Source organism: Oryctolagus cuniculus, chromosome 21 (genome assembly GCF_964237555.1).
Source record: "Oryctolagus cuniculus chromosome 21, mOryCun1.1, whole genome shotgun sequence".
NCBI classification, from domain to species: Eukaryota; Metazoa; Chordata; class Mammalia; order Lagomorpha; family Leporidae; genus Oryctolagus; species Oryctolagus cuniculus.
In genome coordinates this window covers 12381703-12404657 of record NC_091452.1, presented here as the reverse complement: position 1 = coordinate 12404657, position 22955 = coordinate 12381703, and the positions used below count along the sequence as shown (strand labels likewise).

At 50.5% G+C, this 22955-nt stretch overlaps 1 long non-coding RNA gene across 1 annotated transcript in view; it reads left to right on the top strand.

Moving 5' to 3' along the window:
* Nucleotides 1-22955, top strand: part of LOC138847454 (uncharacterized) — a 103588-nt gene that overhangs the window by 29765 nt on the left and 50868 nt on the right. The window contains exon 2 of the long non-coding RNA XR_011385298.1: nucleotides 9168-9256. This is a non-coding gene — a long non-coding RNA (uncharacterized lncRNA). The remainder of the gene's footprint in view (nucleotides 1-9167; nucleotides 9257-22955) is intronic.

The following is a 22955-nucleotide window of genomic DNA, read 5'->3' as shown; positions in this document are numbered from 1 at the left end:
TTGGGGCTGGGCAAGGTTGAAGCCAGGAGCCTGGAACTTCATCTTGGTGTCCCATGTGGGTGGCACGGGCCCAAGCACTTGGGCCACCTTTTGCTATCTTCCCAGGCACATTAGCAGGGAGCTGGATAGGAAGTGGAGTAGCTGGGAGTGGCGTTCCGTTATGGCATGCTGGTGTCCCCTGTGGTGGCCTAACCAGCTGTGCCTCAAGGCCAGCCCCCACGGATCATCTCATCTTGGTCCCTCTGTTAGATACATCTGTGAGTACCCTATTTCCAAATAAGGTTGTGCTCACAGGTACCATTGGTTACAACTACTCCATAGTTTCAGAATCAAGATACAGAACTGTTCTGTCACCTTCTCCACTCCCTTATTGTTTCTCCCAATGAGAAGTACATCAGTGCCAGCGCCGTGGCTCACTAGGCTAATCCTCCGCCTTGCAGCGCCGGCACACCGGGTTCTAGTCCCGGTCGGGGCGCCGGATTCTGTCCCGGTTGCCCCTCTTCCAGGCCAGCTCTCTGCTGTGGCCCGGGAGTGCAGTGGAGGATGGCCCAAGTGCTTGGGCCCTGCACCCCATGGGAGACCAGGAGAAGCACCTGGCTCCTGCCATCGGATCAGCGCGGTGTGGCGGCCATTGGAGGGTGAACCAACAGCAAAAGGAAGACCTTTCTCTCTGTGTCTCTCTCTCACTGTCCACTCTGCCTAAAGTACATCAGAATGATGCCACAGTGCTCTTCCTGTTTTGCAGTCCGTCTCATCTGTGGACCTTTTGCTCGTGAGTAGATCCAGAAGAAAGCACTCCATCATCATCTAAAATGAGTGTGTTGTATAGATGTGGAGTTTTCGAGGGACGGGCACCTGCTCTTGTTGACTTGAGCCCCAGAACCTGGCCTCAAGCCTGACACCGAGGAGGTGCCCGATGTTTGCTGAGTGAGAACGCGGAAGACTGACCCTTGGTGAGCCGTAGGCTTTTCCAGATCGCCTAACCTCTGCGGGTGCTGCTGGCTTTGTCCACCTGCCTTCCCTGGGCGTCTCTGGTCACTTGGACGCCTGGAAGGTTGGAGGGTGCTGCCCACTCAGGACCTCCCCACCCCACCCCCCGCCCAGGGCCCTCATTTCCGAGATGCTAAGGCAGCTCTGGGCAGGTTTTACAAACTGATAGAACTGCGCTGTCAAATGCTCTTTATGGGAGAAGAAACAGCAAGATGGTTTGTTTTGCAGACAGCGGGTTATTGGGTAATTACATTTTTATAGAGCTGTTGTGGGACAAATCACGGCCCTGCTGTCTCCTTTGATGCTAAAAGGCAGACGGCTCCATAAAGACCAGAACAAGGGGAGGTGAAAGGGGTCAGGGGCAGAGCTGCCCCTCGGGGGTCAGCTTCTGCCTGGAAGCCCCTCCCCTCCCCGACCCAGGTGCCCCTGCGGGGAGTGCCTGCCTTCTCTCGCCATGTGTTTGGGTCACATACGTGCCAGTCTCCCCTACCCTTCTCTCTCCAATTGTCCACAGAGCAGGGGAGATACCAGAAAAGTATTGATGACCAGGGCCACCCTAACAGAGCCACCACTGTTTGTTCCTTTGTTCTTTAACTCTTTCATTGACAAATCATTTATTTTGAAATTTTTATTTATTTGAAAGGCAGAGTGAGAGAGTGAGAGCAGGAGAGACATGGAGAGAACTTCTGTCCACTGGTTCACTCCCCAAATGGCTGCAGTGGTCAGGGCTGGGCCATGTTGAAGCCAGGAGCCAGAAACTCCATCCTGGTCTCCCGTCGGGGTGGCAGGAGCCCAGCATTTGGGCTATCTTTCACTTCTTCTCTGGCATTAGAAGAGTAGGCTGGATTCAAACTGGCACTCCAACACGGGATGCTGGGACGTAAACAGAGGCTGAACCCGCTGAGGCGCACCGCTGGCCCCAATCATGCATTGGTTAATTTGCTGACTCATTTATCTGCTCACTCAGTTATTTGCTGACTCATTTATCTGCTCACTCAGTTATTGGTTAGCTCACTCATTCATTCCCTTGAGTCTGCTCCTGCACCCATTCACCCGTAGTGCAGGGTGCCTGACTTCCTTGCGTCTGTGTTTCTCAGGCTTCTCAAACGTAGGTCTGTGGCTAGCCTGTGTGGAGGAGCTCTCCTCGTGCCATTTCCCCAAAGGCTCAGATGATTGTTAGCATTTGTCAGCCACGAAGTATTTTAGATGGAGGTCTCTGTGTGTCTTTTGGTTATAACATTATTGCACACATCAGAGACTACTACAGGTAAATCACACGCACTGGGCATCAGAGGAAAGCCCCATGACTCACTCAGTTGTGATACCGGCCGTATTGCACTGGTCTGGAGCCAAACACGCTGAATACTCCAAGTATCAGTGTCCCTGTCTTTAACCCAAGGGCCCATGCATTCAACATGTGCTCATTGAGGGCCTACTGTGTGCCATGCATGGTGACCATCATGGAGAACATGACAGGAGCAGCAGAGATGATAGGGTATGGACAGTCACACCCACGTGGGATAGGGAAGGCTGCTGTGCTAAACACTAGAGGTCCCACCCTTTGGGGAGGGTGTGGATTCGTGGAGCCCAGCTCTCCTGGCTGCTTGGTCAGAGGAAGCTTCCCGGGCTGAGGGGGTCTGCAAATGGAGGAGCTGCCAGGCCTAGTGTTGGGTTGGGTACAGGAGCAGGGCGTGGTGGGGAGAGAATGTTCCAGGCCAGCAGGGAGAGCCAGACTGTGCTCCATGGAAGGAGAGTGTGTAGAGATGTTTTTGGTTTTGTTTTTTAAAGATTTATTTTATTTATTTGAAAGGCAGAAAGAGCGGGCCGGCGCAGCGGCTCACTAGGCTAATCCTCCCGGTTGGGGTGCCGGATTCTGTCCTGGTTGCTCCTCTTCCAGTCCAGCTCTCTGCTGTGGCCCAGGAGTGCAGTGGAGGATGGCCCAGGTGCTTGGGCCCTGCACCCCATGGGAGACCAGGAAAAGCACCTGGCTCCTGGCTCCTGCCATCGGATCAGCGTGGTGCACCAGCCGCAGCGCGCCAGCTGCGGCGGCCATTGGAGGGTGAACCAACGGCAAAGGAAGACCTTTCTCTCTGTCTCTCTCTCACTGTCCACTCTGCCTGTCAAAAAAAAAAAAAAAAAAAAAAAAAAAAAAAAAGGCAGAAAGAGCAAGAGACAGAGATTTTCTATTCACTGGTTCACTCCACAAATGGCCACAATAGTCAAGGCAGGGCCAGGGTGAAGCCCGGAGCCAGGACCTCCACCGGGGCCTCCCACTTGGGTGGCAGGGGCCCAGGTACTTGGGCTGTCTCCTACTGCCCTCCCAGGCGCATCAGCAGGGAGCTGATTGGAAGGGGAATAGTGGGAGCTCGGAATGATCTACGACATGGGATGCTGCTGACCCAGGTGGATTTTCAAGAAGGAAGGGTTGGCCGGCGCCGCGGCTCACTAGGCTAATCCTCCGCCTTGCGGCACCGGCACACCGGGTTCTAGACCCGGTCGGGGCACCAGATTCTGTCCCAGTTGCCCCTCTTCCAGGCCAGCTCTCTGCTGTGGCCCGGGAGTGCAGTGGAGGATGGCCCAAGTGCTTGGGCCCTGCACCCCATGGGAGACCAGGAGAAGTACCTGGCTCCTGCCATCGGATCAGCGCAGTGCGGCGGCCATTGGAGGGTGAACCAACGGCAAAGGAAGACCTTTCTCTTTGTCTCTCTCTCTCACTGTCCACTCTGCCTGTCAAAAAAAAAAAAAAAAAAAAAAAAAAGGGAGGGTGGCTCCTGGGGAAGCCCCTTCCTGGGTGCTCTATTTAGGGCAGGAATCCTTTGCCCAGACCCACACTTGGCTCCATTTGGAGGAGGACTTTGGCAGGAGCAGAGCTGCTGGGCTCTCACCTTAGCCCTGGCCAGAACCCCAGAGAGAAGTCCCCACAAGACACACGTTTGGGGGAAGTTGGCGTAATAGACTGGAGAAGGCCTTTTAATGCCTCATCTTTCTTCACTGCTATTCCTTTTCCTGGTTGTGGTTAGACAAGGCTGGGGGCCTGGGTTTTGTGGGTGCCATCTGCAGACCAGTATTTCAAATCTTGCCTCCTCACCTGTTAAAGCTAGTTGTCCCCTTTGGGGAGGCCCTTATTAACTGCGTTGATCAATAAGTCTGTGTCTGGTTGAGCAGCCCCTTCCTGCCTGTTTGCTTTCCTGCTGGGACATCCAACCAGGGTCCTGAGGGGTCTTAAAGGGCCCAGCAGGTGCAGCTCCTCCCAGTTTGTCTTACGTTTATTTGCTGTGAGCTGTGAAGTCCCCACAACAGCTCTCCTTTGTGTCCTTCCTCCTGCAACATCTCGTTCTGTGAGCCACGGGCCCTCTCCAGGCACCTCCAGAGCTGCTGGCTGGGGCTACAAGGTCTGGACCCCTAGCTTGGAGGGCTGGCAGCAGCAGCCCCAGGAAAGGAGGAGGGGCAGATAAAGCAGCAGTTGAAGTCAGCCCAGAGCATGCTACTTGGGTTCCTAAGGACCCTATTGTGCACCTGTGAGGTCTTGCTGGTGAGTAGAGGCTGGTGGCGCTGGGTCAGAGGGACTGCACCTGCTCTTCCTCGTCTGCACTTCTGCTTTTGGAGGTTTCACATCACCACAGTGTGAGGCAGGTGTTTGGTGCAGCAGTTAATATGCTGTTTAGGACTCCTGCATCCCGTATCAGAGTGCCGGGGGTTGAGTCCCAGCTCCATGCGTGACTCCAGCTTCCTGCTAACGTGGACCCTGGGAAGCAGCAGTGGTGGCTCAAGCAGCTGAGTATCAGCCACCCCTATGGGAGGCCTCCCATCGAGTTCCAGGCTCCTGGTTTCATCCTGGCCCAGTCTGGCTCTTGCAGGCATTTGGGAAGTGAATTAGTGGATGGAAGTGCTCCCTCCCTCCCTCCCTCTCTCCCTTTCTCTCTCTCTCTCTCTCTCTCTCTCTCTTTCTCTCCCTCCTTCTCTCTCTCTCTCTCCCATCTTTCAAAGAAAATGAAAATAAACACATACATAAAATTTTCAAATATTATTATAGTACAAGGAGGAATTAAGATATTTAGTGAGACAGAACACATTTACATAACTTCTATTACAGTCTGCTGTTATCATTATTGTATTTTATTAGATATCATGGTTAATCTCATGCTGCCTAATTTATAAGTTCAACTGTATCACAGGACTGTACGTATAGTGTCTGCAGGGTTCAGTGCAGTCTGCAAGCCAGGTGTGTGCTAGGGGCCTTGAATAAGTCCCCCCATGGTTGTCGTTCGTGCCCCACCATGGTGCCTTGGCTTGTGACGTGCCCGTTTCCTGAACCATCCTTCCTGCCCGCCTTCTGGGGAGAGCTCACATTTGCTGAGGGCCCATGCGTGTGAAATAGGGTTATAAGTATGGGGATATAGCAGCTGTGCCTCAAACAGGGCACCTTTCTGCCCTCATCAGTTCACACTTCAGAGTAGTCGAGATGGATCGGATGCACATGCAAGTAAACAGGTTTGGGTGTGGACAGATGCTAGCGAGGAGGCTGGAGGTGATGGGGAGGGCAGTCAGAACAGGCTGGCTTCAGGGTGACGACTGTGCAAGATCTGAAGAGGTGATGAGGAGTACGGGGATCCAGCTTGGCCTGACCACAGCCTCCTTGATCTTGACTGCTGTTTGGCCCTTTTGGTGATCCTTAGAGCCGTCCCAAAGCCTGTGGGATGAACAAGGCCTTGGCATTCTGTTAATAGTGCGTGAGAAAGTCCAGGTGAAAGCTGGTTAGCCACAGGCCACTTTTGTCTACAAACCCTTTGCTCTGGCCTTTGGACAAGAGGATCTCCAAGTCTCCGAAGACAAGCTTCTGACTGTATGTGCTTATTAAATTACACTTGACGTCATCCTGGATTTGTCTGCTTTTTCTTGGTCTCATGATTCCTTCTGCCTTTGGTGACTGACTCTCGTACTCTGGGTTTTTCAGGATTAGGAAGCTGTGGAAAAGGTGGCTCCAAAGTGTAATCGACACAGAGTCACCCATCTCATGTTCATCCTCCTGGGGAGCAGTACTTGTTTGTTCCCATTTTAGAGATTCCAACACATAGACTCAGAGGAGCTTAAGTAACTTGCACAGGGACTCACAGCCAGGAGTTGAGCCCAGTCATCCAAGTCGGGCACCACCACCTCCAGGAGGCCTCTGCAGTACTGTCTAAAGCTGGAGGAGGAGCCCCTGAGCATTCAGCCTTCCTGAACCTCAGTTTTCTGTAGAATGGACGTGTTAGCAACCATCCTTGCTTTATGTAATAGGTGGCATTGTTGGAAAACCCAAAAGAGATGAACTGTGAGTGAAATGATGTGAATAGAACTGGCTCAGTTTCGTTGAGAATCTGTGGGGAGCAAATTCCAACTTATTGGGTTTCACGGAATGACCAGCCATCCCGTGGCAGAGGAGCTGTTGTTACCTCATAGAACTTGGCAGAGGCAATGGTCAAGAAACTCGAGTGAGGAGCTGCTGTGGTGCTGTGGTAGGTTAAGCTTCTGCCTGTGGCATTGGCATCCAATAGCAAAATGCTGGTTCGAATCTCAGCTGCTCCTTGTCCAATCCATATTCCTGCTAATACACCTGGGAAGGCAGCAGAAGATGGCACAAAAACGTGGGCCCCTGCTACCCGTGTGAGAGACCAGGATGGAGTTCCTGGCTCCTGGCTTTGTCCTGGCCCTGATCTGCCTGTTGCAGCCATGTGGGGAGTGAACCAGGAGAGGGAACCAACGGAAGAGGGGGATGGAAGAGTTCTCTGTGTCTCTGTCTCTCCCTCTTTGTTTCTCTGACTTTCAAAGAAACACATTTTTTTTTAAAGAAACTCGAGTGAATGAATTAATAGGTACAATCTCATTGTATTCTTTTTGTCCCATTGAGGTTTTCATCCCAGTGTCCTCTCTAACAGGCTGATAATAATAGTATTTACTTCCTGAAGAGACTGTAAGTACGTCCTGTGGCCTCCAGGTCTTCTCCTACAAATAAATCAGTTAGCTGTGTTTTGAGATATTCTATGTAAATAATATATGTAATAATTTACATAGCACTACATTTTTAAAAATGCAAATGATGTCAAGAATACTTTTGTTCTTCCCATGGACCAGTGTGCTGGAGTATGATTTCATGATAATTCAGGTCTTCCATATGCTGGTTCACTCCTTAGATGTCTACAACAGCTGAGGCTGGGCCAGGCTGAGGCCAGGAACCCAGAACTGATTCAGGTCTCCCACAAGAGTGGCAGGGACCTAACTACTTGAACCATCACCTGCTGACCCCTGGGTGCACATAGCAGGAAGCTGGAATTGGAAGCGGAACCTGGACTGAAACCCAGGCACTCTGCTATGGGATGCAGATGTTCCCAGTGGTATCTCAACTGCTGTGCCAGATGCTTGCCCCTACTTTGTTCTTTTTAAAATAGCTTCGCATTATTCTATTGTATAGCTGGTTCATAACTTTATCTTTTGTTGTGAACCAGTGCTGCAATGAATATTATTGTATGGATGTCTCCTAATCTGCATGTGAGGATACTGGTTAGATAAATGTACTACAGAGGACTTGCTGGGTCAGGGTACATGCACATTTAAACGTTTGGTAGGCACTGCTGAATTGCATAACATAGGTTGCACCAGCTCACGCTCTCCAGCAGGCGTGAGGGGACTATGACGGGCTTCTTTCTTGTCCTCAGGCTTTCCAGCATAGTGTATCCTCAAACGTGAAAAAAATCACGCTTTAGGTGTGAGGATTTACCATGCAATTGCATTTTTTTTGTTTCTTTCAAACAATATTGTTCAATGAAATAATTTTTCATAGCTATGTGATATTCCCTGGCATAGATATCCCATACTTTATTTGATTGGTTTCTCAGTGTTGGATAGCTTTTTCTTTGTTTGTTTGTTTTACAGGCAGAGTGGACAGTGAGAGAGAGAGAGAGAGAGAGAGAGAGAGAGAAAGGTCTTCCTTTTACCGTTGGTTCACCCTTCAGTGGCCGCTGCGGCTGGCCCGCACAGCTGGCGTGCTGCGCTGATCCGAAGCCAGGAGCCAGGTGCTTTTCTTGGTCTCCCATGGGGTGCAGGGCCCAAGCACTTGGGCCATCCTCCACTGCCTTCCCGGGCCACAGCGGAGAGCTGGCCTGGAAGAGGGGCAACTGGGACAGAATCTGGTACCCCGACCAGGACTAGAACCTGGTATGCTGGCACCGCAGGCAGAGGATTAGCCTATTGAGCCACGGCGCCGGCCTGGATAGCTTTTTAAAAACTAAAAATGATTGGGGGCTGGTGCCATGGTGTAGCGAGTAACGCCACCCCTGCATCCCATATGAACACTGGGTTGAGTCCCAGCTGCTCCACTTCCGATCCAGCTCTCTGCTATGGCCTGTGAAAGCAATAGAAGATGGCCCAAGTGCTTGGGCCCCTGCACCCAGGTGAGAGACCCTGAAGAGGCTCCTGGCTTCAGACCACCTCAGCTCCAGCCATTGCAGCCTTCTGGGGAGTGAACCAGGGATGGAAGACCTCTTTCTCTCTGCCTCGGCCTCGGCCTCTGCCTCTGCCTCTACCTCTACCTCCACCTCTCTGTAACTCTGCTTTTCAAGTAAATAAATAAATCTTAAAAATTGATAAATTCATTGAAATTAAGAATTTTGCTCATCAGTAGCTCCTTAAAAAGGTGAAGGATGCTAATTTGTCTGGATTTCAGATGTTGTACCTTTTGAATTATGCAAAATGGAATAAAATGCCTTTGTTAAAGAATCAGAAAAGGCAAACGACATTATAAACTGGGAGAAAATACAAAATATAAAAGGAACAGGGGAAAATCTTGTGTGAAGAATAGCTAAAAGCCATGCTCGATGACTCAGTAGAAAAACAGGCAGCAGACATGAGCAGATGCTCAGCCATGCGACTGCTCATGGGCTGTGGTTTAGATACAGCCTGACGTGTGCCCCAGAGGTTCCTGTGCGGAAGCTTGGTCTCTGGTGTGGCCATGTTGAGGTGGTGGGACCTTTAAAAGGTGAGGCCTGTGGGATGTAATTAGGTGGTGGGTGCTCCACCCTTGCGGGAGATTAGTGCTGTTCTCACCGAGCGCGTTAGCTGTCCCGAGAATGGGTCATTTGGAAGCAGGCTTGCCTGCACCGCCCGCCCTTGCCTCCCGCCTCACCCTGCGATCTCTTGTGCAGCCCGAGCCCCAGCACCCGGATGGCAGCCACCACGAAGCCCTCACCGGAGCTGAGCAGATGCTGGTGCTGTGTGCTCGAACCTCAGAACTGTGAGTTGCATACTGTTCTTCACCAGCTACCCAACCTCATGTGTTTCATAGCAACACACAACAGCCCAAGGCACACAACTGCTAATGAAAATAGGATGAGATGTTGCACATCGTTAATAACGAGGCAAAGGAAGACAAGGATGAGATACTGTTCCACGCTTACTTTCTTGTTTTTTGTTTTTTGTTTTTTTTTTGGCAAAAATAAAAATTGAGAAAACAAGGGCTTGAAGGGATGCAGAGTGCAGAGGGTGTGCAAATCACTGGATCCACTTTGGAAAAATGGCTTCATGTTGCAAAGTCATATTCCTGTGACCTCATAATTTTTGTTAGTGCCTGTTTTCATAACAGCCATGGGAAACAAATGGAATATCCATTAGTGAGAAAGTGGGTCCAAAAAGTGTGATATTCTGAAATAATGGAACGTAATACAGCAGTTACAAATGAAAGGTGGTGAAGGTGGTGACCTCCGTGCAGCTGGTGTCGTTGGCACCTGCCCTCCCCATGGTCCTCCTGGTTGCATTTTCAGTGTCCACCAGCTGGGGCCCACTTTGCAGCCTCCACAGCGGGCAGACAGTGCTGGAGGGATCAGCATCTCCAGGGCAGCGTTCTCAGCCTTTGGCAAGAAGTGCTGAGTTACTGACCCACCGCCTCACTGTCGGGGGCAGTGCATGCCGACTCTCCCCCAGGGAGATGCTGCTGCTCTGGTTGTCCACTGTGGTCCTTGGTTTTGTAACACACTTTTGTGAAAAAAAAAAAAAAAGACAAAATTCACAATATAAATTAGCCATTGTAAAGTGAGTGATTCAGTGGCATTTAGTGTATTTGCACTATTGTGCAATCGCCACCCCTTTGTTCTTCCAGAACATTCTCATTATCCCCAGTGGGAGCCCACGTCCATAAAGCTGTCACTTCCCAGACAGTGAGCTTTTCTCCGTCGTCCTGCCGTTGCTGTCTCAGTTTTCTCTTTGCATGAGAATCCTTGTTCCCGTCAGCTTTTGGGGAGGGCAAATGGGAGTGCTTGGCCCTGTCCTATCAGCTTAAAAGGCAGTCTCACGAAGTGACATAGAACTTGATACTCCCTTTTGAAGTTACAAACTTGAAATAAAATAATTTATAGGAATGCATACTATATGTGAAAGACAGAACAAGGTATGCGAGCAGAGAACCACGAGACTCAGGAAGTGCGTACTTAGGGCGAGGAGCAGGAAGATGGGCGGGCGGGCTGTGGGGCTGGGTGCAGGCCATTGGCAAGGCCTGGGTTTTGTTGTTGGTAATGAGCTCCGATGAATGACGTGAAAAAATGACTAATAAAATCATTCAATAAAGGCATGGGTCAGTGGTGAGCATGTGTCCTACCAAGAATGACAATGAATCCAATTCTGTGCAAGTAAGCAAAGAAAACTGACACCGATGGAATCGGTCCTTCAATTTTATTAGTTTCATGTGGTGGGCTGAAGAAAGAGGGTTGTAAGCAGTGAATTTTATGTTGCTTTTACATGAGAAAGAATTTAATACACTCATCTTTTCTCTTCACTAGAAGGTTACAACCCCAAGTCCCCTTGATAGGGAGTAAGTCAGATGAGGAAGCACTGTTCTTCGTAGTCCGTGATGCAGCCCCTCAAGCGATCCAAGCAGACAGCCTTGTTGTTAAGTGAGGATAGCCATGATTCTGTGTTACGCTAGAGATGCAGGCTGAAAGGTGTGCATTATCATATTTTGAAGATCATTTTTGTCATATAAAATGATATACAGTCTATATACTATTTTTAAGTAACCATTTTATATATATATGAATATAATTATATTTCTCTGCATAGAAAAACATTGGAAATAATTTGCTCAGTATTAGCCACACATGTTTTCTGTGATAGAATTATGAAGTTTCTACTTTCTAAGTTATACATATCTATATGAATGAACTATTTGTAGTTACAAGAATCCCTAACAGGGAAGCCAGAGATTGTATGTGATTGCTGTAGTTTGAACATGATTTGGCTTTCCAACTTGTGCAGACATTGAAGCCCCCAATCACAGGATAATGGTACGGAGGGTGTGAACTTGATCCAACAGCGGTGTTTAAGAGGTGGGCCTAGAGGAGGCGGGTCCTTAGATTGTAGGGGGTGTGTCCTTTTAAGGTAGTGCTCGAAAGGGGGTCGCTCACAAGAGCTGGAGTCAGGTGGGCGTTTGGCACAGCAGTTACGTCACAATGGGCGTCAGCGTCTCATGTCGGAGTGCCTGGTTTGTGTCCTGGCTACTCTGCTTCTGATCCAGCTTCCAGCTAACGTGTATCCAGGGAGGCAGTAGCTGATGGTTCAAGTACGTGGGTCGTTGCCTCCCATCGGGGAGATCTGGATTGAGTTGCTGGCTCCTGGCTTTAGCCAGGCCTGGGTTGTTGTGGGCATGTGGGGAGTGAGTCAGTGGATGGAAGATCACTCTCCATTTATTTTCTCCCTCCGCTTTTCAAAATAAAAAAAGACCCAGAGGTGGGCCTAGCTGTGTTTTCTCTGCTTCCTGGTCTGCATGCTCCTTTCTTTTTTTCTTTTTTTTTTCTTTTCTTTTCTTTTCTTTTTTCTTTTTGACAGGCAGAGTGGATAGTGAGAGAGAGAGAGACAGAAAGAAAGGTCTTCCTTTTTGCCATTGGTTCACCCTCCAATGGCCGCCGCGGCTAGCGCACCACGCTGATCCGAAGCCAGGAGCCAGGTACTTATCCTGGCCTCCCATGCAGGTGCAGGGCCCAAGCACTTGGGCCATCCTCCACTGCACTCCCGGGCCACAGCAGAGAGCTGGCCTGGAAGAGGGGCAACCGGGACAGAATCCGGTGCCCCGACCGGGGCTAGAACCCGGTGTGCCGGCGCCACAGGCAGAGGATTAGCCTAGTGAGCCGCAGCGCCGGCCATGCATGCTCCTTTCTCTGCATGGGCTCTGCCATCCTCCAGCCTCACCAGACAGCTGGACCGGGGCTGCCCCTCTGGGATTCTGAACCTTCAGAACCATGAGCAAAAATAAACTTAGTCGTAAGTGGCTTGTGGGAAGTATTTAGTTGTAGTGATGGAAAGCTGACTAGCATGCGACTTAAGTACAGGTAATGAGGGGTAGCTGCTGTGGTACAGCAGTCACTGTTGTGTAGTTACCATGTTACTTGTTACAGTCACTCTTGTGCTTGTACAGTTACTGTGTTCCTTGTTCGAGTCATGCTGGTTCTTGTGTAGTTACTTTTTTTTTTTTTAAGATTTATTTATTTATTTTGAAAGAGTTACACAGAGAGAGAAGGAGACGCAGAGAGAGAGAGAGAGAGAAAGAGAGAGAGAGAGAGAGAGAGAGAGAGAGAGAGAGAATGGTCTTCCATCCACTGCTTTACTCCCCAATTGCCACAACGGCCAGAGCTGCGCTGATCCGAAGCCAGGAGCCAGGAGCTTCCTCCAGGTCTCCAACACGGGTGCAGGAGTCCAAGCACTTGGGCCATCTTCTACTGCTTTCCCAGGCCACAGCAGAGAGCTGGATCGGAAGTGGAGCAGCTGGGACTCTAACTGGTGCCCATATGGGATGCTGCACTGTAGGTGGTGGCTTTACCTGCTACGCTGCAGCTCTGGCCCCCTCTTGTGGGGTTACTTTCTTAGATTCTGCACTCTCCCCTTGGCACCTATCTGTGGCTACATCCTCTGTCTTTTAAGTTATGCCGTGTTCACCCCACACAACCCACATTTTATCACCCACGACTCCTCCTCCCTATCTTAAAAGCTCCTTGAAAAGCGTCTTTGCCCTTCTGGCTGGTTACTTTTCCACTCTCTTGGTCAAGGCTGTGTCCTGTGTTCTAACGTGGCTTTCTTTCTCTCTCTTTAAATACCAGTTGCACCGGCACCGCGGCTCACTAGGCTAATCCTCCACCTTGCGGCGCCAGCACACCAGGTTCTAGTCCTGGTCGGGGCGCCGGATTCTGTCCCGGTTGCCCCTCTTCCAGTCCAGCTCTCTGCTGTGGCCAGGGAGTGCAGTGGAGGATGGCCCAAGTCCTTGGGCCCTGTACCTGCATGGGAGACCAGGAGGAAGCACCTGGCTCCTGGTTTCGGATCAGCATAGTGCACCAGCTGCAGCGGCCATTGGGGGTGAACCAATGGAAAAGGAAGACCTTTCTCTCTGTCTCTCTCTCTCACTGTCCACTCTGCCTGTCAAAAAAAATATTAGTTGCTATGAAACGTGATGTTCATCTGTGACATCGATACATGCCAGCAGCATTGCTGGCCAGTCTGTAACATGAATGACAGGCTTCTGGGAGGTTCTATATGGTGAGAGACCTTCTGCCTCTGACACTGGAAAACCCAGAGATGTAGCCATTTTAGAAACTTGAAAACATGGGTGGCAACAACAGAAGAAAATGAAAATAAGGCCCTGACTTGGACCTGAGGATTATTCTTCCTTGCCTTCTCTTGGCTGGAATAATTTCCTCTTCACGTGCCCCTCAACAACCTGTTTCCTTGTGACTTATTTTATTCCAGTGGCTGGAATAGGAAATCAGATGCAATTTATTTTTGGTTTTGCTTGCATTCTGGGGCCTATCCTCGCATGGTCCCTGAGTTTTGCGTACTTTATTGAGAGCCTGAAAACCCCTGGTGCTGAGAAGAATTGCGGCTCAGATAAAGGATACTTTTAGAGCCCTTTAAAGGGCATTTGACTTATGCTGAGGACCCACATGTCTTTTTTGAAAGTTTTTTCTCTACTCTTAAACCATGCCAATATTTTTTGAAAAACTTTTATTTCTTGATTTTTTGCCTAAAATTTGTAACAGAAAGACTCCTTTTATTTTGCATGAAGAATAAAACAATGCATGTCTGTGGTTTCCTGGTGTTATCTTTCTTTAAAAAGCTCTCTCCTGGTCCAAGTTTTGACACCCCGAGAACTGCAGCAGGAGGATGGGTTTTGTTAAATTTTAGGGAGTGATGATGGTATGTGGTTAAAGAAACAGAGTTGTTATCTTTAAAAATGCATCCTGATCTGTCATGAATAAATTGATAATGGATTTGTTGCTTAGGATCTCCTTCAGAATAATGCAGGAGTTGAGAGGGGAGGAGAGCATGTGTTCAGCTGTCTCCCTTATCCTTGAGAGAACCTTCTAGAACCCCCGTTGGATGCCTGAAATTGCAGAGAGCGACAAATGCTACGCATCTTGTGTTTTATTTCTGTATGTGGATATCTAAGATGAAGTTTAATTTATAAATTAGATATGAAATAGAACAGTTATGACAGTATACTATAACAACATTCAAATGATTATGATCTCTCTCTCTCTTTCTCACAATGTCTTTCTGTCCTGTACCCACCTATCGTCTTGTGATGATGTGAGATGATGCGATACTCGTGTGATGAGATGAGGCAAGAGGAATGACGCAGGCATCGTGATGTAATGTTGGGCTGCCATGGGAAGCTTGCACCGGTGTGTGAGACCACAACAACTGATCGGCTACCCTAGCTCGCTGCCAATGGGTGGGTGGTGTGTACAGCGTGGATACACTGGGCGAAGTGGGATGGAACAAGATTTCACCATGCTACTCAGAATGGGGCACGGTTTAAAATATTGTGAATTGTTGATTTCTGGAATTTTCCATCTTGTATTTTTGGATTCTGTTTGACCTCAGGTACCTGAAAATCCAGGAGAGGGCCAGTAGCATCACCTCCCTCAGAGGCTAAAGGGGGAGGCTCCTTCTTGGCCTCTTGTGCTTTTTGGGGGCTCCAGGCAGCCCTCACCTTGGGGCTGCCTCCCTCCTGTCTTGGCTCCGTCCTCACATGGCCTCCTCTGTGTGTCTTGGTGTGGTCTCTTCTGATAAGGACATCAGTGGGGGACCAAGGCTCGGGTGCTGACCCAAGACTTGTACTAAGCAGGTGTGTACGGAGGGACTACTGTGGCTAAGAGTTGTGAGCTGATCGTTGTGGAGGTAGTGGGAAAGGGGCATTATTTTCTACTCGTACATATGTTGGGAATTTTCACAGTAGAAACACTCATATATGTAACACATCATGTGTTGAGTTAGGTTCTACGTGCACTGCTGAGCAAGAGTGGTTAGCAGCGTGGACTTTGGGCTCAGACCAGGCTGCATTGAAGCCTGACTGTGCTGATCTCAGATGGCTGGGGCTGTGTGGGGCTGGGACAGGCTGGGGGGTTGCAGTGGGGGCCGGGGGAAGGTAATTCCAGGCAGGGCAAGCCCCTTGAGTAAAGATGCAGAAGGGCAGATGGACAGAAGACTAAGGCTTCGCGTGGGAGGTCAGTGGATCCTGTATTAGTCGAGGTCCTCCTGAGAGACAGAAGCGACAGTGTGCATGGAGAGATAGTGAGAGAGAAATGCAGATACAGGTGTGGATGTAGACACAGAGACAGACAAATACAGAAATACGTTAGATACATATGATGAGTTTTGGATATGGATAGCTAGAGCCAGATTTCCAGGTGTAGACATGTAAATGTTCCTGTAAATATGAATAGATAACGATAGAAATATATATACCTATCCATATACCTATATGGATAGGTAGACAGATATAGATTGTTAGGTAGATATAGACATAGATATATAGTCAGGTAGATAGATAGATAGAGAGAGAGATATTTCTTTTGAATTGACTCCTGGATGACGGGGGCCAGCAAGTCCAAAATCTGCAGGTTAGGCTGGCAGGCTGGGGGCCCAGGGAGGAGCTGATGCAGCTTCCATCCGAAGGCAGAACCCCTTCTCTCCCTGGGCAACTTGATCTATCTCCCCTCCCCTTAAAACCATCAGCTGATGAGACAAGGCCCGTGTCCCCTCTGAGGGATGATGTGCTTCGCTCCAGTGAGTTCAGTGTTGCTCCCATCCAAGAAAACACTTTCACCGAGACCTCCGGACTGGGGTCTGACCAAACACCTGGAGACCGTGGCCTAGCCAAGCAGACACAGAGTGCCTCCTGCCAGGGACCTCCTGCAGTGCTGTGGAGAGGAGGTGAGGAGAGACCGGACCAGCACACTAGCAGAGGCAGAGGGATGTGAATGTGGGGAATGTGGCAGAAGTTATTTATTTGCTTATTAAAAAAATAGTTCTGTTGTGTGTTGGTAGGTTCTTTAAAAAATTTTAAGTTTATTTGAAGGAGATGAGGGAGGGGAGGGGGAGGGATCCCCAGAGTCTCCCTGGATGCCAGGAGCAGGGGCCAGCTAGTGGCTGCTGCAACAGTGCAGAGAGCGATGTCTCTGGCCAGGTGGGCATTGCCTGTCTTCCCACACACCAGGCGAGCTAAAACAATGGGGACTCATTCTCTTACCACTTTGGGGACCAGAAGTCTGGCATGAGGGTGTTGGCGGCATCATCTCCCTACAGAGGCTCGAGAGGAGGTGCCTTCTTGGCCTCTTGGTGCTGTCTGGGGGCTCTAGGCAACCCTCGGTTCGGGGCTGCATCCTTCCCCACTGGGCCCCATCCTCACTCGGCCACCTCTGTGCACCTTGGTGTGGCCTCTCCTAACAAGGACATCAATGAGAGGCCAAGCCCCGGATGCAGGCTTGTACCAAGCTGTTTGTCAGGCACTAGACCACAGGCCCCACGGCGCCACAGCCTCCTGCGCTCCGGCCCGCGGGTAGATCCCCAGCCTGGATGCTGCTGTCGGACTCCCACTCAGCGGTCACAGGTGTTGCTGGGCACTGCTACGTGAGTTCCATGGCGGCATGACGTCATTCCAAGGGCTGTGCTGCCCTGGAAGGCACTCAGGACCCCATGCATGGCCTGTGAGGCCCTCTCCCACGCTGTCTGCTGTTTAGGACTGAGGGAGGCTGGGCGAGGGCTTTGTGACACACAGCTCTCCACGGGCAGGCTCCTCCAGCAGCGTCTCCCTTACCTGCGGCGGCAGCTGAGGTGCCCCAGCATCGCTCCAGTGCCCGGCTGCATCACCCCTCCCTGGACACACCCTCTGCCCCCAGGGAAACCCCAGCTTGTCCGCTCTGGTTACAGGCCCCTCCCCACCAGCCTCCCACCCAACCTCACTGCAATGGACAGAGGGTGCGGGCCACCCCCAAATTCACATGTCAAACTGCTCACCTCCTCGGTGATAGGAACAGAAGAGGCCTTAGGGAGGTGAATACAACCAGGAGCAGAGCCCTAAGGAAGCGGTTAGAGCTGCCCTGTTCCTCCCACCTCCCACTGTGTGAGGACACTGCGAGAAGTCACCATCTGTGACCCAGAAGGTGGGCCCTCACCAGACCCTGCATCTGCCTTGACCTTGGCTGCCCAGTCCCTGGAACTGGAGGAGAACTCCTGGTTTGTGGTATTTTGTTAGAGCAGCACAGACTGGGACAGAAAATCTCTCTGAGCTCTTTCTCCCTTTCTTTTTTCACGCCTTAGCCAGAATTTCTGTCTTCTTAAATGGACCATTTTGTTTTTTCTTTTTTTCCTTTTAAAGATTTATTTATTTATTTGAAAGTCACAGTTACACACACACACACACACACACACACACACAGAGAGAGAGAGAGAGAGAGAGATAGAGAGAGAGAGAGAGATCTTCCATCCACTGGTTCACTCCCCAGATGGCTGGGCCAGGTAGAAGCCATGAACCAGGAGCTTCGTCCAGGTCTCCCATATGGGTGCAGGGGCCTAAACACTTGGGCCATCTTCTGCTGCTTTCCCAGGCCATTAGCAGGAGTTGAATTGCAAGTGGAGCAGCCAGACTTGAACCACCACCCATGCAGGATGCCAGCACTGAAAGGCGGTGGCTTTACCCACCACGTCACAACGCCGGCCCCGAATGGACCATTTGCTTTCTCACCTCTCACCCCTGTCCTCCGCTGGTCCCTCTGCCGTAGGAACTGTTCCCTAACCCTTTGTTTAGCCAGCTGCAGTCACCTTTTGTCTTCATCAGGGATCTCATTGCCCTCCTCTGCCCTCCACGTGGCCCTGAGGGTGCTCCTCCCCAGAACTCACTACACTGCATTCCTACAGCCGCATCCTTGCTTGTCTGCTGGGTACCCCAGAGTCTCCTGAAGGCAGAGGGAGCCGGTTTGACTCAGTGCTGTATCCATGTTGCCCAAGGGCCACAGTAATTAAAGCCCACAAACTGGGTGCTTTAAAACCACAGTAGTTTCTTCTCTCACAGTCCAAGATGCCACAAGGCCAAGACCAAGATGTGGGCAGAGTTGTTCCTTCTTGGGGTCTCAGAGCAAAATATGTGTGCGGACCTCTCCCCTGGCTTCTGGTGGCTCCAGCAAGCCTTGGCTTATGGAAGCATCACACTCGCGTCTGCCTCCCTGGTCACATGGCAGCCTTCCCGCTGTGTCCTCTGGGTCTTCTTATAAGGACAGCCGTCCTGGGAGTCAGGGCCCACCCTAATCCAGGATGACTTCACAGGTCCTGGGGAGTAGGACTTGGGGTTGTGTCTTTTGGGAGGGCAGCATTCGACTCCCAACAGTGCCATGTCATCTACTCATTGTAAATACTGGATGACTGAGTGATGGATTGTGGAGGTAAATGATCAACAGATCATGTGGGAGTCCCTGTTTTTCTAGGAAATAACAAATCTGTGCTGGGACATAAAAATGGGAAGTGGAGATTAGGAAAAAATGCAGGAGAGAATTTAGGTTAAAACACACACGGTCACACACACACACACACTCACTCACGCCGGCTGTCTCTCACTCATGCTCACTCTCACACGCGTGCACACATGCAATCTACCTGCCCTCCACAGCTCCATGCTGGATGAGGACCAGTGTGACCCTGGGCACTCATTCTGCCTCCTCCGCGTCCCATACCTGTCCCCCAGGGCCACACTGTGGTGGGGCCCAGGCCCTGTTTTATTGGTTGTGATCCACTGTGGTTAATTCTCTTAATCTAGACCTGCTTGCCCATAAAGCTCAGACCACAGGTATTGGATTTCGCTGATCAAAGGGCAGCGTGTGGGGGCTGCCCAGGAGGGCTTGACAAGGCTCGTAAACAGGCTCAGGACCCACACGCACCCTCCCGAAGAAGGCCCGACCAATGGCACAGTGATCTTGTGTGAAATACGGCTGCTGCTTAACCATAGCTTCTGGGATTTACAGCCCGGTATTAATCTGCCCCGCTTAATGCATTGACCTTCGCCCTCCAGCAATTCAGGGGACGGCGCTGGTGGGACCAGAAGCTAATTCCATGGATTAAAGCCCGTGGTGCCCCCAGCTTTTGGAAGTGTCAGGGACAGCTTAAGTGCTAGCAGACCGTCCTTGGCTCTCCCCGTCGCAGTGGCTGACTACACGGAAGCCTCTGAGGGGGAGTGCACTTGCTGGATGCAGCCAGCTCCCGCCTTGAGTTCATCCCTGAATGGACGTCACTGCTGTGGTCCCCACATATCTGGGGAGGCAGTTTCCAGGACCCCTTCAGACATCCACGATGCCCCGGTCCCTCCTCTGAAGCAGCACAGTATTTGCATGGGACCTGAGGGGTCCTCCCGTGGACTCTGCGTTATCTCTGGATTGCTTATAATAACCTGATGTCAGTGCTTGTCAACAGCCTGTGGAGAGGCTGGTGGTGTGGTGCGGTGGGTTAAGCTGCCACTTGTCATACTGGCATCCCAGAGTGGAGTGCTGGCTGCCCCGTTTCCCAGCCAGCTCCCTACTACTGTACCTGGGAAGGCAGCAGCAGATGACCCGAGTCCTTGGGCCCCTGCAACCCACATGGAAGGCCTGGATGGAGTCCCTGGCTCCTGGCTTTGGCCTGGCTATTGCAGCCATTTGGGGGAGTGAGCCGGTAGATGGAAGATCTTTCCCCCCACTTTGTCTCTGTCTCTGCCTCTCTTGCTCTTACAACAAACAAATCTTTTAAAAAAGGTGGAAAATGGAGTCAAAAGGAAAATTTATTTCTGTGCAAAAAATTTTGAAATTAAGGGTCTTCAGAAAGTCCTTGGAAAATGCATTATGAAAAAACTAGGCATAGATTTAAGGAGCTTTTGTGGAGTAGGCATTTGGTCCAGTGGTTAAGGCTGGTTAAGCTGCCTGTGTCCTACATTAGAGTAACTGGGTTTGTTACTTGGGTCCTGCTCCTGGCTCCAGCTTCCTGCTAATGCAGATCCTGGGAGGCAATAGGATGGCTCAAGAAATTGGTCACTACCACTCCTGTGGGAGACATGGATGAATTTCCAGTTCCCGGCTTTGGCCCAGTCCAGCACTGGCATTGTGGTCATTTGGGGAGTGAATCAGGTGATGGGAGTTCTCTCCCTGTCTGTCTGTCTCTTTCTCTGTCCCTTTGCCTTCTCAAAACACTAATTGAAAAAACAGCTTTTTTTGTTTTGCATCAAAATGAATTAATCTTTTAATTCCATTTCCCCATAAACCTTTTGAAGTTCCCTCAGAATATGTCTAAGAAATAATGACAAGAAGAAAAAGTGTATACCTGCTCAGTACACCTGCAGTCTTTTCTGTCGGTCTTTTTGATCTTTGATTGGTGAACCCAGGGATACCGAGGGCCAGGGGCACCCTTTTGAGCCTCCAGGACTTTGCACATATCTTCCACCTTCCTGCGATGCTCTTCCCTCCATGTCTTCTCAGATCTTTCCTTGGACATCACCTCCACAGGGAACCTTCCTAGCCTTGATGCTGTGGGCATTTTGCTGCTGAGTGATTGCCACAATTGTCATTGTGATTGTTCTGGTCTTTCTCATCCACCACATTCTAAGTCGCTGTGAACACAGGAGCTAGGTTGCTACCCAACCCTACCACAAAGCCAGCCTCATAGCAGACACTCAGTAGGTATTCATTGCACGAGTGAGTCAAAGCAAGCCCAGCCACAGCAAGAGTGCAAGAGTGGCATTGCCAGTTTTTTTTTTTTTTTTTTGAGGGGGGGGTCAAGTGGTTGCATTTAGGTTGTTAGGTCTTTTAACATACACTCCCCTGTGCATGCCTCAGTTTCCTCTTTGGTAAGATAGGACTAAGAGTAGTGCAGATTGCACGCTGCTGTCACTTGTTCATTCATTCAATCATCTTTGTTGAACTGAGGGAATTCAAGGGAAGTCTTGTCCCACCGGTGCCATTAGCTCACATTGTGGCTGCCTCCCATTTCTTCTATTTCGACCTACAGAGACTTGAGCTCTGAAAGGGAGGGTTGGGTGAGAGGGCTTCTGGAAAGACCCTTACAAGGTTCAGGACTTTGTAAGTCCCCAGGAATGTCATGCAATATGTTGACTCACCAACAGGTTAACCTCCTAAGTTCAGGTGAAACCAAGATGGGGCCTGGGAGAGGCCTTGTCTTCACAACTTGGGGAGAAGAGTAGTGTCCCTGTACCTTGGGCAGCTGGGATGGTGGATAGTGGTAGTGGAGGCAGGACTGGCAGGGTCAAACATGCCGGAGGGGCCCAGCTAGGACCTGCCCTCTTAGTTGGTGATGAGTGTGTATCCAGAGTTTTTTTTTTAATGATTTATTTGATAGAGTTACATAGAGAGAGGAGAGGTGGAGAGGGGGTCTTCTATCTGCTGGTTCACTTCCCAATTGGCTGCACCAGCACAGAACTTCTTTCAGGTCTGCCACACAGATGTAGGAGCCCAAGGACTTGGACCATCTTCCACTGCCTTCCCAAGCCATAGCAGAGAGCTGGATTGGAAGTGGAGCAGCTGGGACTGGAACTGGCACCCATATGGGATGCTGGCACTGCAGGCAGTGGCTTTACCCACTATGCCACAGTGCCAGCCCTGGACACAGCCCCCCCCCTTTTTTTTTTAAAGATTTATTTATTTATTTTGAAAGGGGGAGTTACAGAGAGGCAGAGGCAGAGAGAAAGAGGTCTTCCATCCTCTAGGTCAATCCCCAGTTGGCCACAATGGCAGTAGCTGCACCGGTCCGAAGCCAGGAGCCAGGAGCTTCCTCCAGGTGTTCCATGTGGGTTCAGGGGCCCAAGGACTTGGGCCATCTTCCACTGCTTTCCCAGGCCATAGCAGAGAGCTGAATCTGAAGTGAGGCATCTGGGACTTGAACCTGGGCCCATATGGGATGCCAGCATTGCAGGCGGTGACCTCACCCACTATGCCACAGTGCCTGCCCCCAGGCACAGCTCTTTAGTGACCTCCACATGATCCTCGTTTGGCTGCTGATGTAATTGTGCACCCACACTGCCTTCTCTAAGTTATGGACCAAATATTTGTGTTCGCTACAGCTTTGTATGTTGAAACCTGACCCCACAGCCCCACCCTGTTCATGGTACTTGGGAGTGAAGCCTTTGAGAGATTATTAGGTTTAGATGAGGTCCTGAGGGTGGGGCCATCAGGGTGGGAATCTTGTTCCTATAAGAAGAGGAGGAGGCCCCTGGACACAGCAGGAAGATGGCCGTCTCCAGGCCAGGGGAAGGTACAGGAACTGAACTGCCTGGGACCTTGGTCTTGGACTTTTCGACTGCCAGAGCTGTGAAATGAGAAAGAAATGTGTCTCTTTTTAACATTTTAGCATTTATTTATTTATTTATTTTTGAAAGTCGGAGTTACAGAGAGAGAGGGAGAGACAGACCTTCCATCCGCTGATTCACTTCCCATATGCCCGCGATGGGTGGGGATGGGCCAGGTAGAAGCCAGGAGCCAGGAGCATCATCTGGGTCTCTCACATGGGTACAGGGGCCCAAGGACTTGGGCCACCTTCTGCTGTTTTTCCCAGGCCAATTGCAGGGAGCTGGATCAGAAGTTAGGAGCTGCTAGGACACAAGCTGGTGCCGATGTGGTGTTGTAAGTATGGCTTCACCCAGCACA